The 18,682-nt window shown below is 40.4% G+C and overlaps 1 protein-coding gene across 11 annotated transcripts in view; it reads right to left on the reverse strand.

The window, feature by feature from the left end:
- The window catches only part of LOC134225744 (uncharacterized), a 174,699-nt gene extending 159,099 nt beyond the window's left edge, over positions 1 to 15,600 (reverse strand). For 10 of the 11 annotated variants that reach the window (XM_062706082.1, XM_062706081.1, XM_062706080.1 and 7 more), the window contains exon 1: positions 15,425 to 15,600. The gene's annotated coding sequence lies outside the window, so the exon portion shown is untranslated. The remainder of the gene's footprint in view (positions 1 to 15,424) is intronic. The other variant, XM_062706076.1, reaches the window with a different exon arrangement.
- Positions 15,601 to 18,682: the final 3,082 nt, after the last annotated feature.

The following is an 18,682-nucleotide window of genomic DNA, read 5'->3' on the forward strand; positions in this document are numbered from 1 at the left end:
TCAGAACCGTACCATACATGAAGCGCTACTAGGATCTTGGTGTGGGCTGACAATGGTCAAGTTTAGCGTTATGTAATTTACGATTGATCAACCGCTGAGTGGATTAACCTGTTTTTACTAAGAAAATTATTTTGAACTTTTTAGTGGAATGTTTTCACCTGTCATAAGACGAGTTTATACAATCCCATTGAATTCCACCACTTAATTGTATCTTGAAAGTCGAGTCAAGTACGAGACACTGAAGACGGCCTTACTTTTGAGGACGAAATACGTATCTGTCAAGATACAATTAAGTGGTGGAATTCAATGGGATTGTATAAACTCGTCTTATGACAGCTGTTTTTACTGTTTTTACATAGATTCTCAGCAACCTTATCGGATATTCTATCTGCAGATTTAGGTTATTTTCTCCAGTACGGGTTATTGGTATGAATGTTTTGATTTTATAGTTTCATTTATATTAACGTATTGCTGCAAATCGAAAGGCAACGGGTACCCCCAGTATTGTCCAAAAACAGTTATGGTTTATTATGTCGCTATACTAATGGAAATTGTGAAATAAAAATCATAGCTGACATAGTGTGGTTGTTATCTACTCATCTGATGTGTGAAAGCAAGTATATCCATTCATCAAACTCTTTTATTGGGCAAAAAAAAACTCTAGCACAGCCTGCCTGCATAAGTCAAGTCAACGAAACATGCCTGCTAAAATACCGAGTCAAAGTGATTTTTCACGCAAGAGAATTGCACCATCGAGATAAGGAGACATCGACGAATGGAAGGAAAATTGAAATGGGTACTAGATCAAAAAACTCGTTGCTATGAAAAACGACAACAACTCAAATGTCGTTTCCTGTTGTTGATGTGTTTATTGTCCAACGATGGTCTAGTAGCCTGAAAATTTGAACATATCGACAGTGATCGAGAGTGAATCCTGAACAAAATATGATCAGCACCAGGCTTGTAAAATGTCACCTGCATGTCATTTGACTAATTTGTTCATAACTTTTTTCGGAAGCCAAATTTACCTCAAAATTTTAGATGCACGCATAACGCTTATTGAGTAGTGCTATATTTTTGTCCAAAGGTACATTACTCTAAATATAACATGTGAGGCTAGAGAGTGAAATCTCTCCAAAATGTCACGTGTCATTTGACATAATGTCATTTGAATGACATTTTGCCTCCCACGCCCCAGATTACATATTTACATCAATCTCTTGTTAGACAAAGTTGTAGCCACATTTGAGCGCTATAAGTTCGCCATACTTGATAGTCGATGGCAAACTACTGAAAAAAGTTCTGGGAAAATTATGAAAAAGAATGCAAATGACATTTTACAACACTGATCAGCACTCATCGAGATAGGGAGGTTATCGAGATGTAGGAAGCCCAGATGTATGTAGATTGAAGGGACTGTGGAAACCATCGACATAAGGAGAAATATCTAGATATAGAACATCGAGATGTAGAGAGTCGACTGTAGTTGAAGAAGTGTATAAATCTAGCGCAATGAAGCAGAAATATGTTTGATACACTTTTTTAAAGAAGCAGTGGTTAATATCTTCCTACAAAACGACGTAGTATCTCTGAAATATTGAGTAATTTGCGTGATGAGCCAATGTTACATCCAGGGCCAACATTACCTCCGGTTACCATTGGTTACATTTGTTCTCTTGAATCAGTCTATTTATTTAAATGCAAAGTTAGTAGCTGAAGCTACTTTGGTGCGATAGACAATATGGGTGGAAAATAAATTTTCCTACAGATTCAAAATCGTGTTGTACAAGATTATTTAAACCATAGTTCCCAGAGGAAGAATTCAGCATTCCATACAAAATAGAATTTCCTGCATTTGCAGATTTGCTTATATACAATCTATAAAAATCAACAACAAATTATGAATCAGTCTAACTAAACAACCACACAGTCATGAGCCATTCGGGCTACATTCTTTGCACGGTTCCACACCAGTGAACCCACCCCGTAAAAATCTCACATATTTCACCTACATTCTTCCTAATTTAGAATAAACCTAAAACCGTATACCATTTTCCACGTCTCGTACCCGTCATCATTTTCATCTCTCACTACTGGTGGCTGACCACAACAGCGCGAGGAGCGGGCACCATTATAGACAGTATGCGGTTTGGAAATATAAACCATAATAACGAGTGCAATGTACCTACATTACTGTGAGGTTGCTTCTTGTGTGTGGGATTTCAACAACCTATCATCAGCTATAATTGGTTCACTCTCGCTGAACATTACCATTGCTCTCTGTTTAGTATAGAGCAGCATCATCGTCTCGCTTGTTCGGTGGACTCGCTCACCAAATTCAACTCCACTCTAGCCACAGCCACACTGCTGCGTGACAGCAGAAGAGGCAATCAAGTTGATTCGAGTTTTTTAGAATTTAATGGGAGTTGTGACTACGATGATGACAGTTGTAATGCAGTTCACGATGATGCTTTGGAGGCATTTTTACTTATCTCAGTTGCTTTGCATTCGATCTGATGGGACACTTTTGAAACCGTTGTCGAAAGCTTCCATTTTATTTCGAAATCAGTTATGATACGCATAACTGTCCAATGTATAAATGAATTCCAAATAACATGGGACCAATATGCATTTAATGGCAGTACAAAAAGGCCATTTTAATTTTTCAAAGTAAAGCTATCTCTGAAGGAATCAAATAGCAGAGGTCTCCATAGTCTTTATTTATTCTCCAGTTGAATATCCATTAGAGTGAGTTTTTCTCGTTAGGGAAAGGTGGGTAGACTTGATCCCACCCTGTTTTACCGAGAACCAAAGTAGATTTAATCTAGCGTATTTTTTGTATAGAACTTCTAGACAACCTTGCAAATTAACCAGGACGGTTTTGGACGGCTTCATCGAGGCACAGTACGAGGCCTTCTCGTGTAGAGTGCTGCACAATGGGGTCTTTCCCGACCCTATCCTGGTTGTAGCCGGTGTGAGGCAAGGATTCTATCACCGTTACTGTTCCTCATCGTAACATAAACGACTTCGAATTGGCTGATGACGTTGCACTCCTCGCCCAACGGCGCTCTGATATGCAGAGTAAGCTCAACGACCTTGCCGAGCACTCCTTTTCGGCAGGTTCAGTCATGTACGTCAACAAAATCAAATTGTTGGATGTAAACACGGTGACCTCTTCCAGTCAATCAGTGGAGAATGTTGAAAGCTTCCAATATCTTGGTAGCCAAATGGCGTCAGATGGCGGTACCAAGATCGACATAGGCGCACGGATCAAGAAAGCTAGGGCTGCCCTTGCGAGTTTAAGAAATATCTGGGAAAACAGGCAGATAAGTGAACGCACCATAATACGAATTTTCAACTCTAACGTGAAATCTGTGCCGCTATACGCTAGCGAAACATGGTGTGTATCAGTGGAGAACACTCAACGGCTGCAGGTGTTCATCAACAGATGCCTACGGTATATAATTCGGGTCTGGTGGCCTCATAAGGCCGTTACAAATATTTGTTTTTTTGTCCTACTGGTCTCCGAAAAATCAAGGGGGGGATTAATAAAAAATAAATATTGAAATGAAAAAAATCAAAAAACTCCTCGGATTTGTTAAAGAATGTTTTGAAAATCCTCAAAATTATCCGAATTTTATTTTGTTGCCCCCTCAAAATATTATTTTTTGGCAAAAAAAATTCGAGTGGGGGGAGACAAATTAGATTTTTAATATTTGTATCGGCCGAATTGTATCTCAAACAACGAGCTCCATCGTCGTTGTCACCAGAGGCCAACAGAAATTCGGGATTGGAAGTGGGGCTGGGTCGGGTATACTCCACGTAGGGGCGTAAACGAAATCTGTAAACAAGCATTAGACTGGAACCCAGGGGAACATCGCAGCAGATGCAGACCCAGAGGCTCATGGCGGCGAAGCCTCGATAAAGACCGAAATCTAACCTGGCAACAGGTTAAAGCGATAGCTGGACATCGCTCAGGATGGAGATCTTTCAAGTCGGCCCTTTGCACCACCGGAGGTACGACCCTCACGTACGCTAGACTGGTGCTTTACTATGTACTATACACATGTGGAAGTGTTGGCTTGACAAATTGCGAGTGATTTGACTATGCGTTAAATTTGGGAATCTCGAGCTCATTCAGCTCGAGCTAGGTTGCGAAGGCCGACGGAGGTCCTTCGTAGCATAGTTGGTTAAAGCACCAGACTAGCGTACTGAGGGTCGTGGGTTCCAGTCCCATGGAAGGGAAAGTGGTTACCTCCAATACATAGTTTTCAGAACATTGTAAATTAATGACCAAGTCGGGTGGTCCAAAAATATAGGCAATTAACTTTAATTGAACTGTCTTATTTGTTTTTTGGTTGTACCAATCGAGATCGATTAATTGAATTAGAAAAATGATATTTAACGAAATTTTGGAATCCAAGGGCCGATCAAAACTCATGGTAAGTGCTGCACGTAAAGAACCAATCAGCATGGTGACAGCGCATGGATGGATGACAATTAATAAAAATAAAAGCAGACCATATGTTGAATTAACAAATTGAACATATTGCAATTCTGGATTGCCGAAACGCCGAATTGTGCGAAAAACCTTGTCTTTGTTTTTGACCACGACGTTTTCCGACGATAAATTCGGACCATGGGCGATCCATAGACGATTCCATTCCTCCGACTGGAGGTTGCTCATAGGTGGTAGAATCGAGAAACTCCTGCATACCCCTTTGCTCCACTATGAACTGCGCAGGGATAATGAGACCACATCGTGTGCAGAACCCCATATTATCCAGTTTTTTTCGACAATCCGCAGACCCAATACTCCTTTCTTTACGTCTTTACATCCTTGTACCATTTAGTGCTTCAAACTTCAAATTGAGAATTTTCGATTGAATGATAATCTGTAAGTATAATTTACTTGGCAATATGGTATTCACGATTAATTCAATTCGAACTACTAAGAACGTGTCGAAATGATGTCAATTCGAGTGTGAGTGTGATAAAACCAAATTATTCGGGTCATATAGAGCTTCTACCACTTAAAACAAATCCATAAATGTTTTGTTACGCTTCTAGATCTTAAGGCCTTACTCCAAGAATTTCTTGGATGGCCTAATAGAAATGGAGTGTACATATTCTATTTTGACGTAAACTACGTCTAAGGGGAAGACTCAGATACAGGGTGTAAAACCGAAATTTCCAAATTCGAGACCGTCACGAAATTAGGATAGATTTCAAACGGTTAGAGCGTCTTTATCTTTCGATGGATTTTCGAGATTTGCTTATCAATAGATTCGAAAACTCACCAGCAATTTGTCAATTCTATTGATACTATTGATTATCGATGTTAAACTATTGAAAATGTTATTTCTTTCCAAACCGGGGGAAAAATTCAATTTCGTTCATAAATCCCCAACACGGACATCAGATTGCAGTAAGGTACGGGCCTTTTGATCCACTGCTTCGTTTTCCCTGTGTATAAAAAGCCCCGTGTTTCGCGTGCGCGCGTCATTTTCATTCTGGATGTCACGGAGAACGGACCAGCGCGGTTCCAGCGATAACGCCTGTGGTTTGGTCTGTTGAGGTAAAAACTCATGGACGATTCAAATCAAGCCCAACTCAGCACCTAAAAACTCATGGATGAGTTGAATCATCGTATGTTTTCTGTATGTATGTAGAATCACGAGCACGTGTCAAACGGAAAAGCTGCAAAAATGTATTCGCATGGATGACTATCTACTAAAATTATAAGTCTTTCTCTGAATCGTGATCTCGTGATTCTACTACCGACGGCAAACAATCTGATATCACCAAGCAATTAAGTTTTACTTTGATCAAAATTCATCTCGCCTCAAGTTGTAACTTAAGAGCTACTTTCATTGATTGGTAGTCAATCGTTAGTAGGGGAAATTACGGCTTTGGCAGGTTTTGTTCTATTATTGTCAGGGGGTTTTCTGTAACTAATTATGCTCAAATTTGGCCTAAACATTCTTTGCATATCAAAGAATATTGTGACCAAATTTCATAAAATTTGGTCAACAAATAAAGAGTTTGTCAATTGATTGAAGCAAAAATCATCAAAAGTGATTGGCAAATGGCTGAGTTATTAGCCCATACTTTCTGACCACTTTTCGTGACGGTCTCAAATTTGTTTCTGCAGAATGACCTCCCTATGTTTTCCCGAAGGACGTATTCTACGTCAAAACCCCCTGACAATAATAGAACAAAACCTGACAAAGCCGTCATTCCCCCTACTTCACACGAGAAAATTTAATCTGAGCGCTGCTAATGTTAATGACGACGACCGCGCGACCCACACCATCGCTGGGAATAAAATTTCCGGTAGGAGCTTCACCGATGCCGAAGGTGGTATCACGGTCTGCTCTCCGCGACGAAATGGCTCGCGCGCGCGAAAGAGCTGCTTTCTTGTAATCAATGAAGTTGAACCTGTAGCCACCCCCCTTTGGTGAGTGTGTGACGGTTACACAATATTTGCACCCATACCGGACAACAAAGAGGCGGGACTAATGAGCCATCTTTATTGATTATAAGAAAACTGCTCTCCCGCGCGCGCGTGGCATTTCATTTGAAATGTCGCGGAGAGCTGTCCCAGCATCGGCGGAGTTGCTGAGCGAATTAATCGGTTCTTCTCAGGGCCACCATTCTATACAAAGGAAGAGGCGAGGCGAATATTATTCAAAGAGCAAATTAACCACTTGGCGACGCCATAATGTTGCCGTCCGTAGCAGAATCACGAGTGCGCCCCGGGGGGAGATTTTATATATAATATGAATTCGTATGAATGGCATCAGTGGCAGCCAAGTGAAATTTTTCTCAAGATTCTTATTTGGTTTTGTTGCAGTTTATGATTGGGAAGGCGAATTATTTATAATCGATCGAAAGATCACAATTTTGTGGAAGCGAAGATTAGGCCGAGACGATTTTTTTTCTAAAGTGCAAATTATAATCGCTTGGCGACAGCAGAATGTTGCCGTCGGTAGTTACGAGAGCGCGTCAGAAGAAGCTGCAAAAATATATTTGCATGGATGGAAATAAAACCTGAAACAAGTAGCAGACTACCTGCTAAAATTATAATCTTGAGGGGAAATTTCACTTTACTGCTACTGGTGTCCACGCGAATTACTTTCGGAAGCTTCTTTCTCTGACGCGCGCTCGTGATTCTGCTACCGAAGGAAAACAATCTGCCATCACCAAGCAATTAAGTTTTACTTTGATTAAAATTCATCTCGCCTCAAGTTGTGACTTAATAGCTACTTTCACTGATGGTAACCAATCGTTAGTACTTCAGACAAGAAAATTTAATCCGAGCGCTGCTGATGTTGATGACGACGACCGCACGACCCACACCATCGGTGAGAATAAGATTTCCGGTAGGAGCTCCGCCGATGCCGATGGTGGGACCGCGATCTGCTTTTCGCGACATCTCGAACGAAATGGCTCGCGCGCGCGGAAGAGCTGCTTTCTTGTGATCAATCAAGTTAAACCTGTAGCCACGCCCCTTTGGTGAGCGTTTCGGTTACACAATATTTGCAGTCATACCGGACAACAAAGAGGCGGGACTAATGAGCCATCTTTATTGATTATAAGAAAACTGCTCTCCCCCTACTCTGCTGTCGTGGATCGTGTGGTCGTCGTCGACATATTTGGGGAATCAATCGGTTCTTCTCAGGACCACCATTCTACACAAAGGAAGATTGAGGCGAGGCGAATTTTATTCAAAGTGAAAATTAACCGCTTGGCGACGCGACGCTATTGATTATCAACGTAAAACTTTTGAAAATTTTAGTTCTTTCACGTCTGGTAAAAGATTCAGAACTAACCAACTCCGTTCATGCATCCCCAACACATCAGATTGCTGTAACGCACGCACCTTTTGGCCCAGCGCTTCATTTTTCCTGTGCATAGTCGTGTCTTGCGGACATTGGCAGCAGTCGACGGGTAGTTGTTGCAGAAAATTATTCACAAAGATGACGTGTGTAGCAAATAAGCGGAAAATCATTGAGTGGCTGTCGTCGGTGATAGCAGAATTGTGGAAATGCAATTTTCTCCTCATTTTAACTTGCTGTCGACAAACCTGTTCTACTAAAAAATTTAAACAAATTCTATTGAACGCTGATGACAACCGCACGATGATTTCAAGCAAACGCGCGCGTGAGAGCAGCTTTTTGAATTGACTTGAGACGATGGCTGCGCCGGTAGCGGTCCAAGTAACATCTGTATGGTCATCAGTTTAAGATAATTTTTGGTTGAAATTCGCTATTGTGTCATGTATACAACCTAATGTTCATATGATATTACGATTCCCATTGCACTAAGAGGTTTTACGTAGTTTACGTCGAGCGGTCGTGTCTTGTACACGACCCTTCTGATTTTTATGTACAAGGAGCAGTTCTGAGATTTTCATTTTCATTGAGAGAGGTCACGCGATATTTACATTTTATTCCCCCCGCTTTTAAAATTCAAAGAAAACATAAACAATGAAAGGCATTCCGCCAATTTTTTACGGATTTTTATTTCATTAAAGTGCATCAAACTATTGAAAACAAGCTGTTTCTCTTTCAATAATTCAACATTTTTCTTGAAAATCAGGAAGAATATAATCATTTCATCGTCTAGTCATCGTTATTCGCACAGATCAATTAAAACTATTCAGAAATTTAGATTTCAACACAAAGCAGCACTCCCATCATGACTGCTTGTAATGTGACAGGTGGCCGAGAGGCCGATACATTTTCATTTGGTTTCTTGAAAATGAAAGTGCAACTGTTTTCGCTTTCACGTGACGATCACGAAAACTACCAGTACTGACAAGGAGCATGCACCATATTTGAAACTGGTTGGTTACGCGTGCAGATGCAAAGGCCTTACCACAGGATTTTTTTGCCAAGAGGTTATGTACCACAAGGAGCATCACCGGATTACTGTCCGACATTCTGGCTACGTACCCAGCCCACCAGCCTTCCGATTTTTGTGGTGTGAACTACCGGTCTAATAAGCGTTAGATAGTCAGTTTGGTACGGCAGCGAACTCTATTCGATCGGGGCGTTTTGCGAAGTTCAAAGTACGTACGATTTCCTGCCATTATGCGTCTCCGAATGTCTCTGCTGGTATCGTTATCGAAGGTGAGCCCAAGTACACGAATTTCTTCAACCTTCCACTTTATTTGAAACTAGTCGACAGACTTTTGTTACGCATGTAGATTTAAAGGCCTTACTCTCCCTACCTGTCTGTTGAGATTGTTCTGAGAAATCAACGTTTGAATCTTTGTTTACATAAGTACCCGAGATTTCATATTTGAATAATTGAATTTGACATCATTTGCAATATGTTTAGATCAAGGCATATTCCGGAGCATTTAAGTTTTTTCTGGAAATAAAACGTTAAGCACGGTACGTGACGTATTTTGATCGATTTCAATATCTGTCAGGATTACTGCAATTATTGTGAGATAATCAAGAGAGGACAAAATCTTTGATTACTGCTCCAAGAAGAAGTGCTTCGAGAAGAAGTGGAATGTTTGAGAATAATCTGATTTTGATAAAACTGGGACCATCAGACGCAGGAACTTTTCTAGTATTTGTTCCCATCCAAAACCTCAGAATTGTCATTAGCCACCGGAGATGTTCCGGGTTTTCCGATGGTATGTTAAAAATCCATTGGCATGTCATTTTATGTGACGTTTACTTCCATCATGTTTTATGTTGTCAGAAACTAGTATTAATATGCTAACCAGCTAACCAATGCTGGCTGCAGATCGAGGCCATACACCGTGAACAGATGTCACTTTTGCAGATCACCCGGAACCTGTTACAAATTGGTCAGTGAGTCTTACAGTCCTTAAAATGTATCTTTAATATAGATTCTATATTCATCGTCTTGAAAAAACATGAAATTTTGCACCTCGAAGGCTTCAGCTATACGAGTGGAACATTTTCGGTGCCCAAGGACCTATCTACGATTTTAAAAAAAGTTCAAAATACTAGAAGTGTATCCGCTTCCGATGGTCCCGATTTTATCAAAATCGGATTATTCTACGCAAAGTTATGCTGATTTGAAATGTGTACAAAATTTTGCCTATCTCAATCTTTCTGTCTAACTCCTATAGAAGAAGTTTATATGGAAAACTATACATATAAAGAAACATCGTAATTTATAGTTAGATGGCACCATTTACCATGGAGAACTATGATGCTTGTGCAGATAGTGTAGAATTAAATACAAAATGTTATGCTGAAAGCCGCGGAAAGACTCGAGTTTATACGGCAAAGTAATTAGTATTTTACTGAAGTGTTGTATGCGTGAATTTGTTACTTTTCTAGTGTAAAAGAAGCGAAATTTGCTAAAAATTCATTTCAGTGAAATGCTAATAACGTTGCCGCATAAACTCGAATCTTTTGCGGCTTTTAGCATATTATATATATTGAATTATTATACAGTGATTTTCCGATTTTATCACCACCTGGTAAATTTGGAAGTGATAAAATAGAAAATGGGACAAAATCGGATTTTTTTGTATTTTCAATTTTTTTAATTTGTTTCACAAATATAAATCAGTTCATCAAATGCGTAATGGCGGACTTATTACAATTCCAATCAAAACTCGTTGTTACAGTTTTGATAATTGTGTATTTTTATTTCAAAAATTTATATTGTACATAATATGCAGTGCGATCAATAAATTTCAATTGGATTCTGCCTTTCACAACCAGCACAATGTATGAAAGGCTGCGGAACAAAAGATCGAACGTGCAAAACGTCGTTTTTTCACTAGTGCTCAGTTGCTTCGTTGCAAGAGGATTAGAAGCACCCTTCTACGCATCTCAGAAGCCTTCTTCCAAGCAGCTCGAAGGTCTCCTTTTCCTTTCAAGAGGATCGGAAGCCTCCTGGGCACTTCAGAAGCCTCCTTTCAAGTGGATAGGTTGCCTTCTTTCAAGAGGCTCGTAAGCTTCCTTTCAAGAAGATCGTAAGCCTCCTTTCAAGAGGCTCGTAAACCTCCTTTTAAGAGGCTCGGAAGCCTCCTTTTAAGAGGCTCAGTAGCCTCCTTTCAAGATCCTTTCAAGAGGTTCGGAAGCCTATTTTCAAGAGGCTCGGAAGGCTTTTTTTAAAAGGCTCGGAAGCCCCATTTCAAGAGGCTCGGAAGTCTACTTTCAAGTGGTTCGGAAGCCTCCATTTAAGAGGCTCGGAGTTCTTCATTCAAGAGGCTTGGAAGCGTCCTTTTAAGATGCAAAGGAAGACTCCTGGTGGCTCAAAAACCGCCTTCCAGGCTCAGAAGCCTCCTTTCAAGAGACTCAAAAGCCTCTTTCCAAGAGGCTCGGAAGGCTCCTTTCAAGAGGCTCGGAAGCCTCCTTTCAAGAGACTCAAAAGCATCCTTTCGAGAGGCTCAAAAGCCTCCTTCTAAAAGGCTCGGAAGCCTCCTTTCAAGAAGCTCGGAAGCCTCCTTTCAAAAGGCTCAAAAGCCTCCTTTCAAGAAACTCAAAAGCCTTCTTTTCTAGAGGCTTAAAAGCCTGCTTTCAAGAAGCTCACAAGCTTCCTTTCAAGATCTTTTCATGAGGCTCGGAAGCCTCCTTTTAAGATGCAAAGAAAGACTCCTTTTAAGTGGCTCAAAAACCTCTTTCCAGGCTCAGAAGCCTCCTTTCAAGAGGCTCAGAAGCTTTCTTTCAAGTGGCTCAAAAGCCTCCTTCCAAGAAGCTCAGAATCCTATTTTCAAGAGGCTCGGAAGCCCCCTTTCAAGTGGCTCGGAAGCCTCTTTTCAAGAGGTTCGGAAGCCTCCTTTCAAGTGGTTCGGAAGCCTCCATTCAAGAGGCTCAGAATTCTTCATTCAAGAGGCTTGGAAGCGTCCTTTCAAGAGGCTCAAAAGCCTCCTTCCAAGAGGCTCGGAAGGCTCCTTTCAAGAGGCTCGGAAGCCTCCTTTCAAGAGACTCAAAAGCATCCTTTCAAGAGGCTCAAAAGCCTCCTTCTAAAAGGCTCGGAAGCGTCCTTTCAAGAGGCTCAAAATCCTTCTTTCAAGGGGCTCGGAAGCCTCCTTTCAAGTGGCTCAAAAGCCTGCTTCAAAGAAGCTCGAAATCCTTCTTTCAAAAGGCTCGGAAGCCTCCTTTCAAGAGGCTCGGAAGCCTCCTTTCAAGAGGCTCGGAAGCCTCAAAAGCCTCCTTTTAAGATGCAAAGAAAGACTCCTTTTAAGGGGCTTAAAAACCTCCCTCCAGGCTCAGTAGTCTTCTTTCAAGAGGCTCAGAAGCCTTCTTTCAAGAGGCTCAAAAGCCTCCTTCCAAGAAACTCGGAAGCCTATTTTCAAGAGTCTCGGAAGCCCCCATTTCAAGAGGCTCGGAAGCCTCCTTTCAAGTGGTTAGGTTGCCTCCTTTCAAGAGGCTCGTAAGCCTCCTTTTAAGATGCTCGGAAGCCTCCTTTCAAGAGGCTCGGAAGTCTACTTTCAAATGGTTTGGAAGCCTTCATTGAAGAGGCTTGGAATTCTTCATTCAAGAGGCTTGGAAGCGTCCTTTTAAGATGCAAAGGAAGACTCCTTTTAAGTGGCTCAAAAACCTCCTTCCAGGCTCAGAAGCCTCCTTTCAAGAGGCTCAGAAGCCTTCTTTCAAGTGGCTCAAAAGCCTCCTTCCAAGAAGCTCAGAAGGCTGCTTTAAAGAGGCTCGAAATCCTTCTTTCAAAAGGCTCGGAAGCCTCCTTTCAAGAGGCTCGGAAGCCCTTTTTCAAGAAACTCAAAAGCCTTCTTTTCTAGAAGCTTAAAAGCCTGCTTTCAAGAAGTTTAGAAGCTTCCTTTCAAGATCCTTTCATGAGGCTCGGAAGCCTCCTTTAAAGAGGCTCGGAAGGCTCATTTCGTGAGGCTCGGAAGCCTCCTTTCAAGAGGTTAGGTTGCCTCCTTTCAAAAGGCTCGTAAGCCTCCTTTTAAGAGGCTCGGAAGTCTTCTTTCAAGAGGCTCGGAAGCCTACTTTCAAGAGGCTCAGAAGCCTTCTTTAAAGAGGCTCGGAAGGCTCATTTCGTGAGGCTCGGAAGCCTCCTTTCAAGAGGTTAGGTTGCCTCCTTTCAAAAGGCTCGTAAGCCTCCTTTTAAGAGGCTCGGAATTCTTCTTTTAAGAGGCTTGGAAGAGTCCTTTTAAGATGCAAAGGAAGACTCCTTTTAAGTGGCTCGAAAACCGCCTTCAAGAGGCTCGGAAGCCTCTCTACAAGAGGCTCAAAAGACTCTAATTAAGAGGCGCGGAAGCCTACTTTAAAGGGATTCAAAAGCTGAAAGGAGCTTCCTTTCAAAGGGCTCGGAATTATTCTTTCAACAGGATTGGAAGCCTAATTTCGAGAGGGGGTACCTCAACTAATGCAAAAGTTCGAAGGGGTACCTCTCAAGAAAAAGGTTGAGAACCGCTGATGTATTGGGAAGGCAAAATACGTGATTGGAACCAATAATATCATGACGAAAAGGCTTACAAAATTATTGACAGGTACTCAGGAATGATTTATAATAAACCACAGGCGATGAAAGTTATTTCACAAAAATCATTGTTTGCGGTATAAGGGAGAAAGACGGCTATGGTAAATTTTGTTCTATTATTGTCAGGGGGGTTTTTGTCGACCAAATTTTATGAAATTTGGCCACAATATTCTTTGATATGCAAAGAATGTTTAGGCCAAATTTGAGCATAGTCAGTCATAAAAAAAACCCTGCCAATAATAGAACAAAACCTGCCAAAGCCGTCATTCCCCCTATTTACAAAAATAAAAAGAACGAATAAAATTTTCAATTTTTTTCGGGGTGACAAAATTTGGTCGAAAACGTGATAAAATCGGGTAGAAAACGTATTAAAATCCGGGGTAGACAAAATCGGGTCAATACTGTATTTACTGTATACAGATTAATCTATATGTATAGATTAATGTAATAATTTGTAATTGTTGTTTATTAGCGAAACGTAGAAATGATGGCTAAACCTTTTGTTAGGTCACGGATTTTTTGAAAATAAAATTGTATACATATTAAGAATAGCCAATTCAAAATACGAGATTTATAATTTGATAAAGAGTATGTACTTTGATATGAAACGTCCTGATCTAGAGTTTTATAACTAGCAGACTACCGTTGATCAATAAAATTATTACGCTAAAACCAAGGATGTTATCGATCATTTAGTAATTTGCGTTCGATCATTTAGTAGTTTGTCAATAACTCATTCCAAAAGCTGAATTTCAAAATGAGTTGTATGGTGGACTTCTAGTGCGAAGGCTATCCTAAAACTCTGCCTAATGGTTCGTTGTTTGAATTCCAATAGTAACGAAGCTACAGCTATAGTTACAGTTAGCAACACTATAACCAGAGACCGGCGGAGTGAAAAACTGTCGAAATGGCAACGTATGAAAATGCATGAAATCGTGAAAATAATGCTGGCAGCACTTGAACTTTTTGCTTGCTTCTTATGGAAGCAAAAAGTAAACAAGTCGAAATGGAACCGCTTTTGACGGTTCGATTGGAAACAAGATGGCGTCTTCGCCGATCTCTTATTCTAGTATTTCTAGTTACAGTAACTTAGACTAAATGATAACAAAATTCCAATCATTTAGTTTAAGTTACTACAACTAACGTTATAACTCCGTTATTGATCGAAATCTAACAACGGAGTATTAGGCAGAGTTGTAGAAAAACCTTCGCACTAGGAGTCCACCATACAACATATTTCGAAATTCAGCTTTTAGAATGGGTAATTAACAAACTACTAAATGATCGAACGCAAATTACTAAATGATCGATAACATCCTTGGCTAAAACCTTACAAATCATCCTTGACCAAGTGTTACACTAACAGGTTTTCGTGTCCAATAAAATAAGCAAATTACAAAAACGCGAATCAAGATACTTTTTAGCTGTAACTAACCACTTTTTGATTGTAAATCGAATAAATTTTGCAATGATGTATGTACTCCTAATAACAATATTAATACATTACTTGTCACCCGCACGGCCCGCCCAATAACCGTTATGCTGTTTGTTGTCCTATCCAAAAGAACGGCAGGAGTGCGCTTTGCGTCTGGTAACCCCACAAATCACTACAAAAACACAAGGGATTCTCCTCCCGAACAGAACGAAGCAGCCTCGATAATCATCATCATCAACACCGTCATCAGCCCATCGCATTCGAACAAACGCACACAGAGAAGCAATCGTGCAGATTGCGAGGAAAATCTGGATGATTTACCTCCCGTAACCATTCCTTGCCCTTCACTAATCACTAATCAAAAACCATAAGCGAATTTCAGCAAGTCCGATGAAAAATTGGATGACATTTTTTCCACCCAACCAAATTTCAGTCCCAAAAGAGCCGTATAACTGTTACCGTTCAGGGATTGTGTGATCTGTCGCGTCCGCCGAAGCCATTCACGTAAACAATGTAACAGCACCGAATTTGCTTTGGTCTAACCTTTTTCCAGTCTATCAGAACACTTTTCTTCCATCCAGCTGCCGAATGGGGGGATATATTCCACCGTATAAAAATTCAATAACTCACTTCACTAAAAGCGCGACCGACCGACAAAACGAACTCGAATAAACTACCACACTACAAGACAACCAACTCCTGCGGCTTCGAACGAGAGACTGAACTTGCGAAAGGTTTCGTTTCGTCATCATCATCATGATGAAAATGAACCACATAAATGAACGCAACCAAAGCAATGAGAGAGCTAGTGAGAGAGAAGTGCAGCACGGTAAAATTATTCAACTAATTTATATACAATGGATGGTTTTATGGAAAATATACTGGGATATTTTACGAGCCAAGTATAATTGTATTGTATAATATTATATTGCGTTATATGCATTTAGACAAAGGCATTTCAACGCAAAATGAAATAATGAAAGTCAAACATAGGATTGTAACAGGTTCTGATTTCCGACTATATAGGATCATGTTAGATCTGTAATAGCATTATGGTCGCACGTACGGCTAATTTAAATGCATACTGTTGTTACCTCCTTACTTTGATAAAACTCCACAGTTATCTGTAGTAGTAACTCAATGCTACTGGATTCGAAAATAAAGATAATTCGCTTAACTTAATAATTATCTATTTTAGACGTCTATAAGGGGCTGGTCAGAGTAAACGCAACGAGCGATCCGACGCGACGCGATTCACGTAAAAGAATAACAATCATTATTAACAGGCTGTCAAATTGCACTATCGCGTCGCATCGCACGTTGCTTGCCCCTAAGACGTCATTATTAAAATCAGTTACTTCGTGCGCTGCAATAACCTGTTGCGATTACTTGCAGGAAAAATTCAAATTGTTCGCCAAGCAACAAAGTTCTTTCATGATTCTTTGAGTCACAATATTGCAGCGTGGTGAAATCGTAAAATCATTCATGAATGCATCATGCATGAAGCAAAGAGAGCAGACGCGTTTCGAAGCTTTTTGAAGCGAATGAATGTCATGAGAATGATAATGAATCAACAATCATTGATATGCATGACAGCGATGCCAGATTTGAGCAAAAAATATTCTGAAAACATATTTGCAGATTTTTAAAAAAATATGTATCCTACGTTCCTTATACAAATATGTACTTTCTGACTGGGGATGCTGCGGCTTTGAATTTATCAATTTATCTGAGATCAATATTGCTCTGAAAATAAGGTCTGTACCTACAGGATCACGTAAAACTGAATGAATAAAATTACAAATATGAATGATATTGTCAGATTTTCTGTATATGATACGCAGCGTTTGTAATGTTCCCAAATGGGTACTTGCACAAGACTTCACGCGGCGAATGACTGTCGAAAAGGTACCTGGTAAAAATCATTTACTCATTAATGGGTACTTTTGTCTGCTATCTCTTTCTCTCTGCTGAAAAATTTACCCATTTCGGGAGAATAAGTGGATTCACTCATTTTAAATGAGTAGATCCACTTATTCTCTCAAATGGGTAAATTTTCAGCAGAGGGAAAGAGATAACAAAAAAATACCCATTAAGGTGACTCGAGGAAGCACTAAACACCGTGTTATTCTTCCTATCTTTTGTCTCTTTCTAGCATTTTCACCTCGTAACTTTGGAGCGGCGTATTTCGGTTTTCAGTTGTTTGATGTAACTGTAAATGTATCAACATATAGATCGCGAGTAAGCACGCGCCGGTGATACTTTTTCAAAATCATATTTGTTGCAGAGAAAAAATTAAGCATTCAATGATGAAAATGATGACGTTTTGATGATTGTTCGTGCTTCCCGTGTCACCTTAATGAGTAAACGTGTTTCTCCGTGTACGGCCGCGCCTAACGATACACCGCAATGCATTTCACCCATAAGAATCAAGTAAACGGGGTGCAGAAAGCGCGGCGGTACCTTTCATGAAGGGTTCGCCGCGTGCAATTTTGAGAAAATCAGGCAATATTATCTCTCTATAGACGCGGTCTTCATTAGATTTCCCTAGATCTGTACAAAAGATATTTTAGTTACTAGATAAAGATTGTCGCTGTCGTCGCTGTCCGAAACATCTTTTGCTGGCGAGGATAGGGGAGCTAAATGTCAAAGAAGAAAAATCCATACGATTTGACAGGTATGTACCACACATGTTTCGGACAGCAGAACAAAGGGAACCGAAGCGACAATCTTTATCTAGTAACTAAAATATCTTTTATCTGTACATGTAAAAGGGGCCCTCCTTAGCCATGCGGTAAGATAGGGTAAAGTGCCCAATAGTGGACCCACAACCAATAGTGGACCCTCCAGCCATTTTTGCATTATTATTGCACAATGTCAACATGTTGCTATGAAATTCTATCGGGAGAACCTACCTTAAAGTCCTATGATTTGATTACATGCATTGGAAATGCTATGGAAAGTAAAACTAGATGATATTTTACAATTCTTTAAAAAATAAACACGAGAGTGTCCATTATAGGAATATTTTGGGGGGTCCATAATAGGGAAGAAGAACGTCCCGAAACGGGACATGAAAATCAAATGAAGTGTCGACTATAGGGAAGCAATTTCCTATTATGGACCCCCAGGGGGTCTACTATAGGGCGAATTCAGTTAGACTTTAAAATGTTAATTTTAACGATTAACGTCGTGTATTTGGGTGTCTCATGTATGTATCGTGAAGAGGGGATGCAGAGCTTGTTGTTAGATATCAAGCAGAGTTAATATTGTCTGATTTACTCAAAATTGCACGCGGCGTACCCTTCAGCAAAGGTACCGCCGCGCTTTCTGCACCCCGTTTACTTGATTCTTATGGGTGAATAGCATTGCGGTGTATCGTTTGGCGCGGCCGTACCTTTCGACAGTCATTCGCCGCGTGAAGTTTTGTGCAAGTACCCATTTGGGAACATTACAAACGCCGCGCAGTGTATCATATCCAGAAAATCTGACAATATGTTGAATATTTCTAAGCCTTATGACAGGAAGAGCAAACTTCCGCTACTAGGGGGTCCACTATTGGGCATTTTACCCTACGCGGCTACAAAGCAAGACCATGCTGAGGGTGCACGTAAAAAAATAACCTTATATGTTAAGGCAAAAAACCATTCGAAAATACAAATGCAAAAATGGTAACTAGGCTTAGAAACCTCGCAGTTAAATAATAACTGTGGAAGTGCTTAATGAACATTAAGCTGCGAGGCGGCAATGTCCCAGTGGAGGATGTAATGCCAATGAAGAAGAAGAAGTTTTCCATGGAAT

Source organism: Armigeres subalbatus, chromosome 3 (genome assembly GCF_024139115.2).
Source record: "Armigeres subalbatus isolate Guangzhou_Male chromosome 3, GZ_Asu_2, whole genome shotgun sequence".
Lineage (NCBI taxonomy): Eukaryota > Metazoa > Arthropoda > Insecta > Diptera > Culicidae > Armigeres > Armigeres subalbatus.